The sequence below is a fragment of the Phaethon aethereus genome (genome assembly GCF_964289735.1).
Source record: "Phaethon aethereus genome assembly, chromosome: 3".
NCBI classification, from domain to species: domain Eukaryota; kingdom Metazoa; phylum Chordata; class Aves; order Phaethontiformes; family Phaethontidae; genus Phaethon; species Phaethon aethereus.
This window is the reverse complement of record NC_138576.1, coordinates 89,944,577-89,962,246: the sequence shown is the minus strand read 5'-3', so window position 1 is coordinate 89,962,246 and position 17,670 is coordinate 89,944,577. Positions and strand designations below refer to the sequence as shown.

At 40.3% G+C, this 17,670-nt stretch overlaps 1 protein-coding gene across 1 annotated transcript in view; it reads left to right on the top strand.

The window, feature by feature from the left end:
• The window catches only part of SMYD3 (SET and MYND domain containing 3), a gene marked incomplete at its 3' end in the record, with an annotated part of 420,719 nt that overhangs the window by 142,573 nt on the left and 260,476 nt on the right, over nucleotides 1–17,670 (top strand). The window lies entirely within an intron of this gene.

The following is a 17,670-nucleotide window of genomic DNA, read 5'->3' as shown; positions in this document are numbered from 1 at the left end:
GAGGGTTCTGCTCTGGGAACGAGAGAAGCTGAAGCCACATAATGAGAGGAGAAGGAGAAGGCATTTTGCGTTGACTTCATGTTTGCAAAACTGAGTTATTTGCAAGACACATTGCAAATTTGAGATAAAATAATATGTGAGATTTAACTTGAGGAAATTTAACTTTTGCTTCAACACCAAATTAGTTTTGACATTTATTGAATTTTCAGGTTATTAGTGTCATGAAAGTAGTAGCGGTTCACGATGTGCTTCATGCTGTCGCACAGTCTAAACATTTAGTTGAAATAGTCAAATGATTGTGGTATCGTGTAATTTTGGGCTACTGTCAATGATGGTGTGAATGAATATTGGGAACACTCGTGAGTGAGCGAAGTAAAATATGTTTTGCAACAGATGTTGCTGTGAAACAAAATATTTTGTTTTAAGAAAAAACACTGAGTGTTATTTTAAATTAGTCAATAATATTTAGCAAAAGCACAGTGCTTTCAAAGACATACTGTAGTAGAAAATTGTTTTAATGGAAATTTTTTGGTCAGCTGTAGTAGCAGTTTTCTTTTGAGGGAAAGCTGTCATGGCAATTTATATACATGCATATATAGTGAGTGTCTCCAACAGAATTGTGGAAGTCAAGAAGATAGGATAGGTTAACATAAGAAAAGCAATGCTAATGGATAATAACATGCATTATGCCATTAATGATGATTTCTCCCTTGCAGTGTAGGAAAATAAAGGGGAGGTCACCAGAGAGAAAAAAGAACAAAGGAGGGTGGGGAATGAGCCCTCCTCTCTCCCTCCTCCTCAGGCATCCTACGTCTGAAACCCTTTCTCGTGTTAGGAAACTAATTATACGGAGGTTGCTAACCCAGTTCTCTTTCAAGTATTAAAATAACGGGCAATCTTTCTCTGTCCAGGTAGCAATTAGCAGTCACCTAGTTGTAAGGCTGGTGCTATCCCGTTTGCGATCTGCTCAGGGAGCCCGTCTGCATTGTTTTGAATGGGAGCGGAAGAAGAAGAGTTCACATTGTCGTGATGAAATTTTTTTTAGTTCTTCATCACATGCCTGATTTCCCCTGTAGTACACCGCTTTTTCTCAGGCCACCTATCTCTGAGCTGGCTACTGTTCATTTTGCTATCTGTTGTGTAAATTCATTCACAGAGCTCGTGGCTCTACGAGATGTATAGTCTTCCCTGCCTTTGCAGGCTGACACGCACCACCATTAATACCTCCACTCAAGTCTGGGGACTGTATTTGGGTGCAGTAGCTGTGAGCGAGAGGAACAGTCTGTCCTTCCTCTGTGAAGGGTCGAACGTGCTTTTGGTACTTCATGTGAAGGTAAATAGATAAATAATATTAATAAATAAATAAATAAAAATTAATAAACCAGTTTTAGCATGTAACCAAATCATTGCATTCTAGAAGGTGGTTCCTCATTCTGAATGTTTTTGGAAAGCCAGAGGTTAATTAACTCCACTTCTATTGGAAATAAGAAATCTCTGCAGCAGCTATCAAACGTATCTTTAAGTATTGCATGCTCCAAAATCAGAACCCTTGTGTGGTTTATGTTGCTATTCTGCAACAGCATCTATTTTAATAAGTTTATTGCTATGAAATTTTAAAACTTAGCACTGGAGCATATTGTTATGGTTGGCCTTGTTAATCATAAATGGCTAACTGACATGTTCCACTGTGTCCCTTCACTTTCTCATTCCTTTCTTCTTTACTCATGGGCCATAATTGGTTAGTAGGACACTCGTGCCCAGAAGGATCTTTACAGATCTCTGGGGCTGGTCATGTGTCCATGTATGAACACAGAATTTCATGTGCCTTAAATCAATGTCAGGATTTCTTCAAAATTATGTAGTAGACATTCTGCAAACATGACCTGCGTGATAATGAAGTAAAACATTAGATGACTGCTTACAGTCTTTTTTTTTTTTTTTAACCTGAATGACAGAAAAAGCTTTTAAATGAATGACAATTAATTTTTCAATAGAATTTTTCTCTTCATTCTGAGCAGCCCATTTTGAACACTTACATATTACTAAGAAGTCTGTGGCTGAATTTGGGTTTTGTAGGGAAATGTGTAACAGAGAGAGAAACTGTACGTAAGGCCATGCATTCTGTAAATTTGTAGAAAAGAAGTGGAGAAAAGGAAAGAGAATCATATGTGGAAAAAATAAACATAAAATTATTTTAAAATCAAGAAAATTATTTTTTTCATGTGATTCAAATAATAGCAGGGTTTGTTCTCTTCAGAAATACTTACAGTTTGCCTGAAATATCTTTCCCTTTTATTCTACTGGTATGACTTTTATGGTGGTATAGACTACTAGAGTAGGCATGAAAGTCCTGGTAACATGAACAGTCCCCCAGAAATTTGTGTCTCAGCAGCCAGCCTTTTCTGGGTCTGTTGTGGAACATCACGTACTCTATTTTTCATTGTTTAGCATTGCTCTATTTGGAGAAGGAGTACAAAAAGAGGAGGGAAGTCTGTACTATGCTTAAGAAAGTCAATGTCATTCAAGAAGTGCTTGCAACAGTTTCTAAATTTTCTTTTCAGACAAGACTGGCTCATGTATTTAATTATTAACTTCTTTAATTATTTATGGATTTGGAACTAAATGTTCATGTCTCTCTGTAAATGATTCTTCAGGAAATCAAAGACTTTTCCCTGAGGACCTTGAAGCATGGACCACTTTATGGAAACACTTTCTGTTGAAAGCCTGATTTAGATTGCTGACTTGTTTTATCCTTATTGTCACTGTTTTGTTTCATTCTGTGCAAACCAGTAAGTCATAATTCTCAATGTAAGTTTTTCAGGGCCTCTGGTGGTTTGCTTAAGATTCCGGAAAATTGATAAAAACTTTGTGGGTTTTTTAGGTGGAGAGAGGGGAAGGTAGCAGGTGATTTTACCAGTGCCACACTTGGCTGGGTGCTGTATGACTTTGTATACTTAGGTAAGCTCTTGTATGTGTGTTGTTACATTTGTCCATGGTGGACATAGATGTAAACTTGGTGATTTCTTTTGATTTTGGTTCTGCCTCAAGCTGTTCTGTAGGTAGGACCACGTTGCACCCGTACAGCAGCAGTAACAGTGGCAGGATGCAGAATCGATGTGTGCTGGCAACAGGAAGTGGCCAAAGTGCATGGACAGTTTTCTGATGGTTTATGTGAAATGCTCCGTTTTTCTTGTCCCACTTTCAGTGTATCGGTAATAGATAGTTAACAGAGGAATTATTAGTCATTGGCCATTCTGCTGTCAACCTAGAGGACATGGAAAGTGAGACACTTCTCTAGGTGACATTTCTTTTTCAAGAGTGGTGCTTATATTTTATTCATTTTTATAGCTAAATACATGTAGGACTTTAAAGGATGGTTTCCCTTCTTCTCCCATGAGTAGTATGCTTATCTTAAAATACATAAATAAATAAAACCCCTTTATTCTTTAAGTTGGTTCAGCTCTCTCTAGTTATTCTTTGGGATTTAAAATGTGCAATTTTGCATGTTCATATATACAGAAGCATATACTTGTAGTGATCGAAGGGTTTTTTAGTTGTGTGAAAAATTTTCATTTTAACTCAGCCATCCATAAAAATTAGCATAATTTACATTCAGTGTTGTCTTCTGGTTTTGGTGTTCTCTATGGTTGTGTGGGCTTTGGGGATCAGCTTTATGCCACTACAATTGTTGGCAGATATTCAAGCCTTAAAATAATTGCCCATCTGCGTAACTTTCAGTGAAAAACTAACCATTCGGAAAGAGTAGCTGTGACGTAATGTGAAGTCTGATTTGACAACATGCAAGATAACAGAGAAACGTGAGAGGTAGCATAATACACAGTCTATCAAGTAAAGTTGTTCATGCATCTCTGAATTCATGATTCACAGAAAGAGCAAATTCAAGAATCAAGAGCCAAAAAAATCCAGGCAGAATTTTAAGAAAACTCTGAACGTCAAAGGAAGTTGTAATCACAGGTTTCCTAGCAGAAAGAACCGTATAGGGAAGAATGCAAAATCTGGAGGGAGGGGACGCCAGAGGGGAAAGAAACAGTATTTGAGAGAAAAAGTGTGCTTGTTATCTGTGGGAAGCCACAGTTGTGTGAGTCAGCTTTCTGATGAACTACTGTTTCTGATCAGTGATTAAGGCAAGATAATACCAGAAAATGTTCCTTCTCTGAACTCTTAACTCTCTTAACTCATCACTTTGATGAACATCAATATGCTGATACAGGTTTTTTCTGCAGCTGCATGTCTGAATGTTACCTGTTTGCTCTACTCCATTCAGCGTGAACTGAAAAAAAAAATGCAACTTGCCTCCGGTGGGGCGGTCAGTGCTGTGTTCGGCATCTACCTGCGCTTGCAGTGGATAGACTAGACAGGAATTTCTATCTTGCAGAAGCCAAAACTCTTTTACCATTAATGATTGCCCCCCCACCCCATATTAGACCCTGACGTTCTTCAGGGGCCGAGGTAAGGCCGTCATTGGAGAAATCGGTACGGTGAAAGACAGAGCATCAGGGAAAGGTGTGGGACTGCGTGTCCCTGCCTGCCTGCCTGCCGCTCTCGCCCCATCACTGCCGCCCGGGTCCAGGGTGCGGGTTCTCTGTATTTGCTTCACGGTGCCGGGGTGACTTAGCCTAAATACCTCACAGCAGTCGTGTGAGCCATCCTGGTTGACTTTGCACAGACGCGGATGACAAAGTGCTTGTATGAGCGGTGTTTTTGGCAAGACCCTTATGTTGGCCCTTCTGACTGCTCTGCCTGCAGCTCTGTTGGTACTAAATATGGGGCCATGCAGTTTTCTCAAACCGTCAAGCTTGGTTAGTTTTTGGAGGGAAAAGCTAGATGCGGTGAGGAAGAGACGAGGAGGGAGACAGACCTCTCCCTATTACAGAATAGCCAATAACCAACTTGTTACAGCAGAAACACCCAACATATTTGGAAGATATGGCCTGAAGTCCCAAAACTGAATCATGCAGAGCAGGCCTTTATGTTTTGGTCTTTGAAGCCCCAGCTGTATTTCCCAGCTTCACATTATGGCGTAGGTTGAGGCAGCTGAAAGACCTTTGTCTGCACCAGAAATTCCAGATACGTCAAAACTGGCTACTCTGGTTTTCAGTGTGTTTGAAAAATATGTTTTCCCAATCAGTTTTGCTATGCATCTCTAAAATGAAAGGGTGAGGTTTGAACTGCGGGGGCAAAGCTATATCTGTGTCTGAGATGACTATATAACCACAGCCTGAACGTTTGCCCTTCTCACCTCTGGGGCTTAACGGGAAATTCACCAGGAGGATGAGTGATATTGTTTTGTCCATTTAGCAAGTAACACAGGATAATTTAGGAATCTTAGGAAAGATATCTTCTAGTTAAATTGCCTCTCCAATGAACTTCCCAGTAGTAATAATGTTTTGGATTCAGTCCTGTTCCGGAATTGCTTAGGTATGAAGTGCCTGTAATTTGTGAGTGATGCATTACTTTCTGCGTGTCTGTTTGTGATATAGTCCCACATATGACTCACATCCAAAGAGAGCATATGTTCACAAACAGCCAAAGAAAAAGAAGTTACTTGCCAGGTCAGTGACTGATCTTCAGTTCTACAAATCCATATATATCTTGTCTCCTCTTGTGCTTTGATTAAAGGCTGTAGTACATTTGGGTCTCTGAAGGGGTATGCGTATATATACGAAATGTGTGCATATATTTGTGTGTGTATAGGTGTATATATATGGATCTTGTATGTATATATAGGTGTGTAAATGTATACATACATAGCAGTTCCAATATGCAGCCATCCTGGTCTGAACCATTGCTGGTAAAATCTGTCATCTAGGACACGTGAAATGCATGAGGAAAAAGAAATAATCCCAAAGAACTCCACTTATTAACTAAAAAGTAGCTTTATCTGTTCAGTGATTTGTAAATTTACGTATTTTTATTAAATACCAAATCTCTTAATTTCAAACAGCTTTTAATTTTTTTTCTTCATTAGGCTTTTTTTGAAGGTTAACCTGTTGCATTAAGTAAACACAGTAAAATGTTGAAAAGAGTAGCTGACAGAGGAACACATGAGTATGTCTTACAGATGAGTCACCAGAGGTCTGGTAAGGCAGAAAGAAAGAGAAAGCCACAGCTCCTCTTCAAAACATTTTTGCATTCCAGGTGCTTTGATCAGTGTGTCAATTTCAATGACAGCTTAAACAGCTCAGCTGTGTGCAGGATTTTGCAAGAACAGCACATAGTGAATATGTATACAGTGTATTAATTTAAATATTGTTACCTTATTTTCTCATTTCCATGTCCAGGAAGGTATGTTGTCGACAGTAGAGATTACAATGGAACAGTAAATTATTGATTACTGTTCATTTTTGTTAAGATTGTAGCTTCTTAATTTTTTTTTTCTTATTCTCTAATATGTAGTGTGTACTAAACCATCTGAGGTGTTGCACAAGTTTGACAGTAAAAGCCAAGCAAACTTGAAAGTATGAGTTGTTCTGTCATTAACCAGTAATGATGTTTGACTGAGTGACTTAGACATTCCCAGTGTGGCTAGAAGCAGTAGGCATCCTCACGAGAGGCTTAGCTTAACATCAAATTTGCTTGCATTCACTTCACAGAATTATTTTGAGAGTATATAGCTGCCTTTGCTTCATCACTTATCTCTTGGGAGCAAGAGTGATGCTTCTCAGAAATCGTGGTTTGTTTCACCCTCTATGCAGATTACAAAAATGGGTTATTTTAAGAGGCCTACAGTAACAAAGGTGTCACTGCAGCACTGTGACTGCTGTGTTAATCCTGTTAACTGGATCGGCTGTTATTTGAGATATGTCAAATGTATGTACGCAGTAAACAATGACATTTTTAAACTTCTTAAATGTCCAAAAAGTATCAGGTTATAACAAAACAAGCCACATTCCAATTTACCAGGAGATGATGACCTAATTAGAGCTGTAACATCACACCTCCAAAGAGTACCCACAAGCATCCTTCCACTTGTACAAAAAAAATCAATAAACTTGCAAAAAACCTTCCTTTCAGAACAAAGGGAGAATAGTGTAAGTCCTTGGGTGTTGGATTATATAATGCCACTGACAAGCCCTAAAGCCAAATAAAGCCCTCATCTAACATTGTGTTATGCTCTGAGCAATATAACCTACTAATTTAGCTATAAAACTGGCTTTTCTTCTGATATATTTATCTTGAGTCCAGGTGAGGTGAGGAAACAAATGCTCCGTTTCATCTCTAAAGTAGCGCACGTCAGCGTGTTCCTCTCTGGTTTGTGAGCGTCAGATGGGGACTTCTGTGGGTGATCCCTCTGAGGAGGAACGTCTCTTCAGAGAGGTGAATGGGGTGCCCCCCTCGCTCCCATTTCAGGAATCCGCTTGGTGCCAGGTTTCTCCTGTGATTGGGGGTACACGTGCACACCCCATACCCGCCCCCCACCCCGGCCTCACACAGCTACTGCCTTCCGGAAGCGCTGCGGGCAGCGCTAGGCCTGGCTCTCGGGCCCCGTCTGGTTCGGCCGCCGGCTGCTGCGCTGGCGTGGCCCTGCGCCCCGGGGGGGCTGCAGCACCGTTTCTCCCCTGGCTTCGTCTGGAATATTGCCTGAACCAGGGCTCTCCTCCAGCTTCAGAAATGGTGCTGCCCTGCCCAATTTCTGCGTGTCCCCAGGGTGGGGTGCTGCAGCCGCGTGTGTTCGCTTCTCCTGTGCCTCTGCCGGGGAGCACAGGTGGCGATGCGCAAGCTTTGCGTGGGTTTCCAAACACCTTTCTGGTGCTCTTAAAAGGTAAAAACAAGATACTATGGAATGGCTAGGGGAAAAAAACAGCCTTTCTAAGCACAGCGCTGTTCCTCTAACTCACCAGTGTCCTGGGACACCATCCGTGTCCAGGAAGGCAGGTTTATCTTCCTCTTTCGAAGGTGCTGAGGAACACCTTGGGTAGGAGGGCACCTGCCCTGCTGCCATGTTCCAGTCCTCGCTGTTGTTCTGACCGACTTACAGGTGTTGGTTACAGGTGTCAGACCAGTGAGTGGGCCACCAAGTGAGAAAGTTCTTGAATGCCCCATTTCTCTCTAGATGAGTCAGTCTGAGGTGAGAACATCTGCTCCAGGGACAGATGCTTGGCCAACCCTCCTCCTCAGTGCCAAAACCCCACAGGTCTGGGGTCAGCACCTGACCCTGTGCTGCAGGTCACCACGTTGCTCTCTCCTTACAGCAGAAATGCAGTTGTCTTTCTAGGCTTTGTGCAGCTCTCCTGTAGAGGAGGGGTTTTGTCGCCTTCACAGCTGGTGTATTTACAGGTGTTGAATAACTGGAGATACAGTATTTTGCTAATGCTGATTAAACCTTAGATCAGCTAGGTGTCAACACGGAAAAATTTTTACTTTTCATTGTCCTTCAGAAAGGACCAAGAAAAAACATGACAGGTCATAGTTTGGTTATTAAAGATATCACGTACAGGGAAAATGAAACTATGTGAAAGGTATTGGATTAAAAAAAAAACTTGTAAGTAGCTTACTATAAATATTGTAATAAATAACAAAAATTAAAAATCCTGTAGAACTAGCGCAGTGGCATAATTTCTACATATAATTATTCCATGATAGGAAAATAAAATAATGCCGTATAGAAAAGATATGGGAGACTTCACAGGGAGTAGGAACAGAAACTGTGGTAGTATTTAGATGACTTTTTGGAGGAAATTGCAAGCAAAACTGTTGAGAGAGTAAACTCATTTTGTGAATTTATAATCCAATACACCATCTGGGAATGTGCATGGTTCCAGCTGAGCAAGAAGTCTTAGTGGTTTAGTGTGATAAATACTAACTCATTGTAAAATCCTATTTTTCTGATGCTGTTAATTTATTTCTTCTGTTGAGAGAAAAAAATAGACATAAATATACATAGCTTTATTTCTGAAGAAGAGTAGAAAGGCTAGAGAATAAATGAAAATATTTTCTGTACCTTAAATGGCTGAAACTTCACCATTTGTTAGGAACACTAATTAGTGTCTTAACTACATTACACTACATGAACTGCATTAGTTTAAATGCTGGACACAAAATGCATATTTTCATGTATATATTTCATATGAAGTTGATGAAATCTGCTCTGCTACAGCATGCCAATAAAATGGCCCTTGCAAAATTTGTTCTTTTCAGTATATTTGTAGTCCGGAATGTATTGGAGCACCCGGATCAAGTCCTTAAAAACAAATAGATAAGGTTTAAATTAACATTAAGTGAGAAATAAGGTGTTTTGCGGATCCTGGCTTTCAGATGCATTTCAACCACATATTTGCCAAGGCCATTCCTTTTTCTCATGGGTTAACAAAATGGGAAAACCTCTGGCTTGTTGAAAAAACTTTAGCAACCAAATGTGAGAATGTTAGTGAGCACTAATATTAGCGTACATATATACTTAACATGAGCATTGCTATGCAGTGCACATTCAGTTTTCATTAGTACACTGGGCACATAAGTTCAAATCATATTGTCTATAATAAAGCAAAGCACTTGTTGATGGTTACGGGCACTTTGCTTGTGGAGCCTGTAAAAAGTTTGTTGTTGATCTATATGTTAATGTCTTTTTAAACTTGGTTTGTTGTATCAGCAAATGATTTTTGGGAAAAACAGCTGCTGGCTTGTCCCCCTGTGCATACCCGAAGCCGTCGCAAAGCTTTCTGTGTGGCTTGGTCTGTCCCTGCCGAGAGGTACCAGGAACTGCCCTGCCGTGCTGCCCCAGGGCCGCGAGCACCCGCACAGCACAGGCTGACCGTGGGGGGCCGTCGCAATCATCTGCACTGTAAAAAGAAAACCCGGTCATGCCCAAATCTCCTTTAGCAGATGCTTTTATTCATCGATGTTATTTAAGCAAAACACTAAACAAAATGGATCCTCTCTCAATTCTGCCTGCTTTTCCTGTTCCTGTGCCCATCAGGGTCTGCTCCCCACCCATCCCCTCCACATTTGTCACACCCCGCCAAGCACCCCCCGGGGCTCTGAGCTCTGGTGCCCTTTCAGATTGAGAGGGTTACCCGATCCTTGGCTTCCGAGCTCATGAAGGGACAGGCAGCCCCCCTTGCTCCCACTGCTGTTTGGGGGTGCAGAGGAGAGAGATAGGGGTGCTAACTAGTGCCCATCTCATGCAGGAGATCGTGTGAAATACAGAGCAAGATGCAAAGTGGCAAGCTGACTGCCATAAAGTTGTCAAGTGTATGAGTGTGGCAAGTTAGAGTTGCAGTTGAGGGGTTTTTACTGAGCGGCTCTGAAGCACACCAAGTTGAGTCTGTGAGTGAATACCTTTAGCTCCTTGGCCAAATTCTCAGTTGGTGCCAACACACAGTGATTTCCAGGGACTGCGCTGAATTATGCTGTGGTAGAATCAGGACGCATAATGTATAGAGAAGAAGAGGGGAAAAAAAAATAATCTTGAAGTTTTGAAAGAATTGTACAGACAATTAGATTTGAATGTCTGAAATACAGAGTTTCTGTTTTGTTTGATCTTGGCTTTCCTTCTAGTGCAAAAAGTCCTACTTATCTTTGAAGTTGGTTTGGGTGGAAAACTGTAGCTTATTTTGAATTTTTCTTTTAAGAGCAAAACATTACTAAAAATGTAAAATAACAAAATTATACCTATTCTTCTCTTTTTAATACTTTGCTTCACTCTTGGTTAATTTTATAGTGGTCAAATGAGACAAGTGATATATTTGCCTTATCATTAATTTTTTCATATTTCCTTCTGGACTGCTTAAGAGCCTTGATTGTGGACAAAGACTGCAAGGTGCTAGATAATGCACAAATTAAAAAAAAAAAAATCTGTTCCATGCAGTCAAGCAGATCAGTCCCATGTCTCACTCACATCAAACAAGCTCTTAGGATATTAATATTGTTAATAACAGTTTTTTAATTGCCTGCTAATATTTGGAGATGTATAAATGCTAGGAGAGCTGCAGGTGAGGAAGAATAAATAATATGGCATCAGAAAATATTTAATTACAGTACAAAATTCAGATAGCAAGCCTTTTTTTCTGTGTGCAGGGAGGAGTGGAATTGGTACCAGCAGGTATAATTCATGATAGGTCAAGTCATATATGAAGAAAAAGCTTTCATTTGTAAACATTGTCAAGCCCAGGGGGAAGCAATTACTGATGAGAAACAACTTACTTCCATGTCAATCTCATCATGAATGGTTTTTTGTTTTTAAATAAGGGCTGCTCTTTTTTCCTGTTTTCCCCAGAAACCAACAGAAGTGACATGCAATATAATGTAGATTGAAGAGGAAATTCAGCTGTCAGCTTCATGAACAAATTAGTACTCATTAAACAGACTTAGGTGTCCGAATTTATTTCTTGCAAAGGGAAGGGATAGATTTTGTTTCTGAGCGCAGCTCTCAGTCAGTACAGCTACCAAGTGTTACTAGACTGGGAGGAGCCTTCGGCAGTCGTGTTGCCACCAAGGCACCCTCTGAGGTACGACTTTGTCCCATTTTCTTTTGCTGTGTGCGTGTGTAATAGTTTGCTCTTGGCCTATACCGCTCTCACATTCTGATCTCTCTCCAACGATCCCAGCTGTGATGGCTGACTACTTTGGAGGAGTAAAACCCAGCATCTATCTGTCCTTGCCTGTCTGCTCATGGGGTGAAGCCTCAGCGCCTGCTCGATCCTTCCTTGCGCCCCTGAGGGACTTACTCCAAGTCACAGTCCTGCCTCAGGGGAGGAGGCGAAGGTTGGTGGGGTTAGCTACAGAGACAAGTAAATATTTGCTAACTTTTTTTGGGGGGGTGACTTGTAGACAAATAACTTGTTGAATTCTGTTTCAGCTGGTTTGCGTACTGTGGAAGTGTTTCTACTAGTCTTTTACATTAGATCAAAGAACAAAAAGCGTCTTTCCAAGATATTAGTGTTACCTTGTGTCTTTGCCATAATTAATTTGTTGTTTTTATCTCAATAGAAGACTCTCCACCAGTTCTGAGCTTTTATGACTCTTATGTTTATGCATAAGTCTTTGTAAAAGAGCCACATAAAGAAGATAGATTTAGCTTCTGTGGGGCTGTTCTGTTCAAAATTTTCTTTAGTATTTTGAAAAACATGCTAGAAGGCATTAGCTCAAACTCATTCTTTTCTACAGGAAAAACCTGCTTCAATTTGAACAGCTGGTAGATGAAGGTGTGGATCCGACAGGCAAAATTATCAGGACCTCATTACTAGGAACGTGAAGAAATAGCCAAATGATTTAGTGTGCCACCACTTGTTTAAAACCACTTTGTTACCTTGCGACTTCAAGAGGCTAAAGGCATGCTAGTTAAAAAAAGATAAATCACAAATCAGTATTTCAGAGGAAGTGGATAGAAGTGAAATTTATGGGCATGTGGCCCATAATTTACGGGAATTTGTAGGCCATATGGAAGAAGAGCCAGCACAGCATTTGTAAAAAGAAGTTGTGCTTCAGAAATCAGTGGAATTCCCTGGTGGTCTCAGCAAGTGTGTGGACAAGGGAAGTCTCTCATTAAAGGCTCTCAAAGAAATTAAGTTCCGAAGAAGTATAAGAATAATCCATTGGTTGAAAGGTAAAAAAGAAAAGGTGGGTTAGTCAGTTCGGTCCAAGAATGAGTGCATCAGTGAAGTCCAATATGGGTGCATGCAGCACAACATATTCATAAATGATACAGGGAAGAGCTTGCATACTGTGGTGATTAATGGCGGATCAAATTCAGTGTAGAGAAATGTTAAGTGATGCACAAGGGAGGGGAAAAAAATCAAAATCTCAAAACAGAAGTAGAAAGTATTGGAAAAGAAATGGAAAACAGATGCAGGGAACATCAGTGCCAGTTTGTAGGTCAGTGGTGCTCTCACTTTTGGACCCTTCTTTCCTCTCCATTCAAAAAGGTGTGATAGATCTGAATTAGGTACCTAGAAGAAGGATTGAAATTATGGAGTAGTTTCCATTCTAGAGGATCACCAGCTTAGGACTCTCCATGCTGGAAAAGTCAACTGTAAAGAAATGTATTTTCAAGCTGAGGTTTGTGAGCAATTACCACAGATACTTTTCCTGGATTGAAAATACAGTAATTTAATGTGCCTCTTTAAACAAACAAACGAGCTCCCAACTCTAAGGAATTTAGATATGAGTTCAAGGTAAATTTTCAAGGGAGTTGTGCAATTACTAAACAATGTTACATCAGACTTCTGTGATCTGTAGTTCTTAATCATGGCCACGTCTATTAACTGTTATTCTCATAGAATATGCCCCAGTTGCTTTGCTGAGGGAGCAGAACATACAGTGCGTATTTTAAGAGGATGGAAACCATTATAAGCACAGACAGTGCTAAGCTGAAGGCCCTGCAATGGCTCAAGCCTCCCGCAGTTTCTGAAAGAATCGAAAGTCCATCTTGCATCCTACAGTGTTGCTGGTTCTGTGTGAATTCCTGACTTGCGATAAAATGCTGTTTACATGAAAGTTCACCCTTCAAGCAGAGACAAGCACAGCAGAACAACCCAGGAGCTGCTTTTTCTAGAATTGCATTTGATCTTGGAGTGCACGAAGCACAGGGCACTGACATGCGGAGAGAAGGGGAGGTGTGGAGGGTTCTGCTAAGCAAAGCACTTCAACTTCCTCACCTTCTTATAGTTACAGACAAAACAAACAGTAATCTCCCATAATGGTCCAGGCAGAGCCAGGAAATAACAAAATGTGTAAAACTTTTGAGTAAGTCCAATAATATATTTCTTCTGTCTTGCTTCTTCATGCTTGATTTCGTTGTTCCGTGACTGTGTGTGTAACATCTTGCTCCACTAGCTGCTCTCTGGTGGCACGCCCGAGTCCAGCAGATAGCAAAGCCATTTTCCCGTTAAGATTTAATATATGAGAGGTTGGGGAGCTGGGAGTGTGGATGGAGTAACTTTAAAAATTGCATACCATGTTAATACACATGGGCAGTGTGTGTGGTGTGGAAAACGGAGAGCTGAGGGCAGCATGCGTCAAATGGAGGAAATGCTGTTTTGGGTGCTGGCTGTAGACCAGGACGTTTTCAGGTTCACATGCAGAGCTGGTAAAAGTATGTCTGGACGTGGTGGAAGAAAGGAGGCATATCGGCACATCTGGGTTTTACCAACCTGTTTGATCCTTCCTGCTACCAAAGATGGTTGCTTTTGTGATGAGGAGAGTATGGGGCCTTTAATGCTCACTAATAAGTTCCAGCCTTTTTGGTTTGGGATCTTCAGTAACGGCCTTCTAAATCAAAATTCTGCTCCTGTTTCAATGTGGTTGGAAATGGAACTTGCTAAAATCTACCGGCTAAAGCTCTACCAGCTTTCTTTACTCCACGTTTGATTGATGTGTTCCCTTGCTTGTGTAGCCTATTTAATATCTCAGATACTAATTTGTTTTTTACATGTTGACATGCACTCTGCAGTATGTCTTCTGGTATTCAGCTATTACACATATGATAAATGAACATTGTAATGTCAGGCATGCTGAAAATCGTTGCTGCTAATATGCAAACAAATAACAGACCTGTAACCTCTCTAAAGGAGAAGTGTCTCAGTAACTACAGGAATCAAAATCTTCACAATTTGGTGTTACCTTGTGAAATTTGTATTCAGATTGATAATTCAGGCTAATGGCTTCAGTCTCCCGTGGGGCAGCTGAAACAGATTCTGAAATGGCAGAAGAAAAGGGTATAGTAAATAAACTCAATGAGCTGTCAAAGAGTATTTCTACATCAAACAAGTCTCTGAACCTTTTTGTGCTTCATAATCTGACCTTTTCTGGCTGCTCCAGTTTTTGACCGAAGCAGATCATGAAATGAAACATATTAGCTACAAAATAATAATAATAAAACATTTATACAGCCACTAAAACGTAAGGTTTTAGAATATAGTAGAGAGATTTCTATTAATTTACAGTGGATCGGTGAGGGTAAAACACCCTTTTATTGCAGTTGCTAGGCAACGCTTCTCCGAGCAGACATAGGTACCGTTCCTGTTTGTTTAACACCAGCCGTACTGGAGTCTGTCAACAAAATATGCTACAGCAGTAGCAGGGAACAGCAAAGAACAATTTTAGCATCACAGTGCTAAAGTATCTTTCTCTTCATCCTTCAGGCATGAATAATATAAATGAGGTTGCGCAGAGAAAACCTGACGTGTTAGAGAAAAGAAGCTTGTATTGGTATCTTTTCACCTGTTGATCACAAAGTGCTTTGTATCAAAAGATGCCATTATTCCCGTTCCACAGACGTGGAATTGGGGCCCAGGAAGGTTAGGCTTTCCTATGAAAAACTGCTGTAGCTGCTCGTTAGGCAGCTACAGGGTGAAAGCAGAGCCCAGGTCTTCTCAGTCCCATGCTCAGTGGGCTGTGTAGCATTTGCAAGGCATATTGCTCCTCAGACCGCTACAATCCCACCAGCTATGTAGGATGGTTTTGTGGCATTTCTTTTACAGGAAACATCATTCCTATTCACAGGACTGTATCAGTGCTTGGAAAGAAAATAACCAAGTGTTTAGAGAAATGTGCTCTATGCTTCTATATAAACACTGGTGTAACATATGCTTTTGTCATTTATACTTGAGTCCCAGAATGTGCTTGCTTATGTTATTTACTTTTACGATTAAAAATTAAGTATATTTTATTCCAGACAAAAACTGAGAAGGCAATCTGTTTGGATAAGTCAATTGAAAATTCATATTCAGTGTGTTAGTGTGGTGGTTTCCTTCCAGAAGATCTCAGACTTAGAAGGCCAAATGTATGCCAAAGCACTTGTTGCAAATGTATGCAAAAGCATAAAGATCTTTGCCATTGGGAGTGGTGAAAAGAACATGACATTTTTTGTGGTGTAGCATAAGTTGTGACAGCTTCTGGCATGTGGATGTGAATGAGGCCAAGAAATAAAAGATGAAAAGGGTTCATCTTCCCACACAGTTTTTAAATTACAAATAATTAAATATGTAATTTAGAGAATACGAGGTCAAATAACTGTAGTTGATGCTGAGTATGAGATATTAAGATCTGTGATAGTCTTCAATTTCTCTCTTTTGTTTCAGAGGTGTGAGCAGGCTTTTTTTTTTTTTTTTTAAACCTCTGGATAGAGGAGGGAGGATCTGCCTTTTCCTTTGGGGAAAGACATGAGTTTGGAGACAGGAGGTTCCCCTCTGCTGTTCTCCCCACAGCTTAAAAGGCATAACGATCTCTTCAGAAGCAATTCATCTGGATCTGTTGGTTTGGGTTTATAGTCTGCACCACAGCATGCATGCACCTGTGGCTGCTGGCAGGAAAGCTGGGGTGTCCCAGGAGTGACGTTCCCAGGGCATCCTTAGTAACTCTGGGAAGTGCCTGTTCCCGCAGCCGGGGAGGGAACGGGAGGACTGACTTGCTGGGGGAGAGCTGGGCACAGGAGAAGTCCCGAATGGTTTTAGCCACAGATATGCTGGTTTCATTTTCCTAATTAGTCAGTTGATGGCAAACTTTCTTCCCAAGTTTGCTAATCATTTGAGGAATTCTGTGTAATATAGCTGAGGGTCCACTGGGTGATCGATGTTCTCAGTAGCACGTAGACAAGGTTTATGGTGAGAGATCTAGGGATGTGGACAGCCACCTAAATCTGACCTGATTTGCTGCATTGGTGAAAGTAGTGGGGAGTCTTCAGGACTGAAGTCCAGAAGCAGAGAAAACACACATGCCCAGATTTATTATATGAAATTGCTGGCTTAGAGTTTCATGATATTTATTCTGATGCTAGCATTTGCAGGGTTTGTTGTTTTTTTTTTTAACTTAGTAATAATGCAAGCTATAAACAAAATGGTTTTGTCCAGGAATTCAGATATTTCAAAGTGGAAATTTTGTCTGGCGATAGGTATTCTTAAAGCTTATACAGCTCCAGAGGAATGGATTTGACCTCTTAAATAAGTTTACACATTAATACTATCTATATACTCAGAAGAGAAATGCGTGTGCTAAGGAGGAATGAGATTTCAGTATACCTGCAGCTTTGCAAGTAGAAACTGTATTTTTTAAGGACCCACATAAGGGCCAATGCATGCGAATTATTAACTTGCCCATCAAGTCAATATTGTGCTTTCATCAGAACTAACGGTGCAGGTGTTTTATAAACATAAATTCACAAATATTTATTAAGCAGGACTTGCAATGTATCTCTGTTAATAACAATCTTGACCTCACTGTTTATCCATTACAAGAGTTCTTTTAGTTTGTGTTATGTAGGATAATATCTGTCTTTTTGTTTCCAGTTAATCAGTTCATCAGGTGGGGTTTAAGTGTTGTACTAATCAGGAATAAGAATTAGTTCATGTTCTCTATAATGAAGGTGACTTAAATTACTTTTCTACGTCATTCATTTCTTTCTTTTTCCTCCCCAGAAGAACTGCCTCTGAGGTGAGGCAGAGAAATTACTGTGTATTTAAAAAAATAAAACTACACATTTGTATTTATGAGATATCTTTTCTTTAAATGGGCATTGAATATATTTCAGTCATGAAGCCTAAGGGAATAACTCCATTATGTCTAAGAGGACCTTTCAGAGTTGAGTTTTTGTCATCCCAACTATTAAAACCTCATGAGATGAACAGGCATAGCGCCCTCAAGAAAACCAGCAGCTCTGAAGCTTGCTTTAACGTAGTATTGGTATGTTGTAAAAGAAATGCTCATACTTCAGTT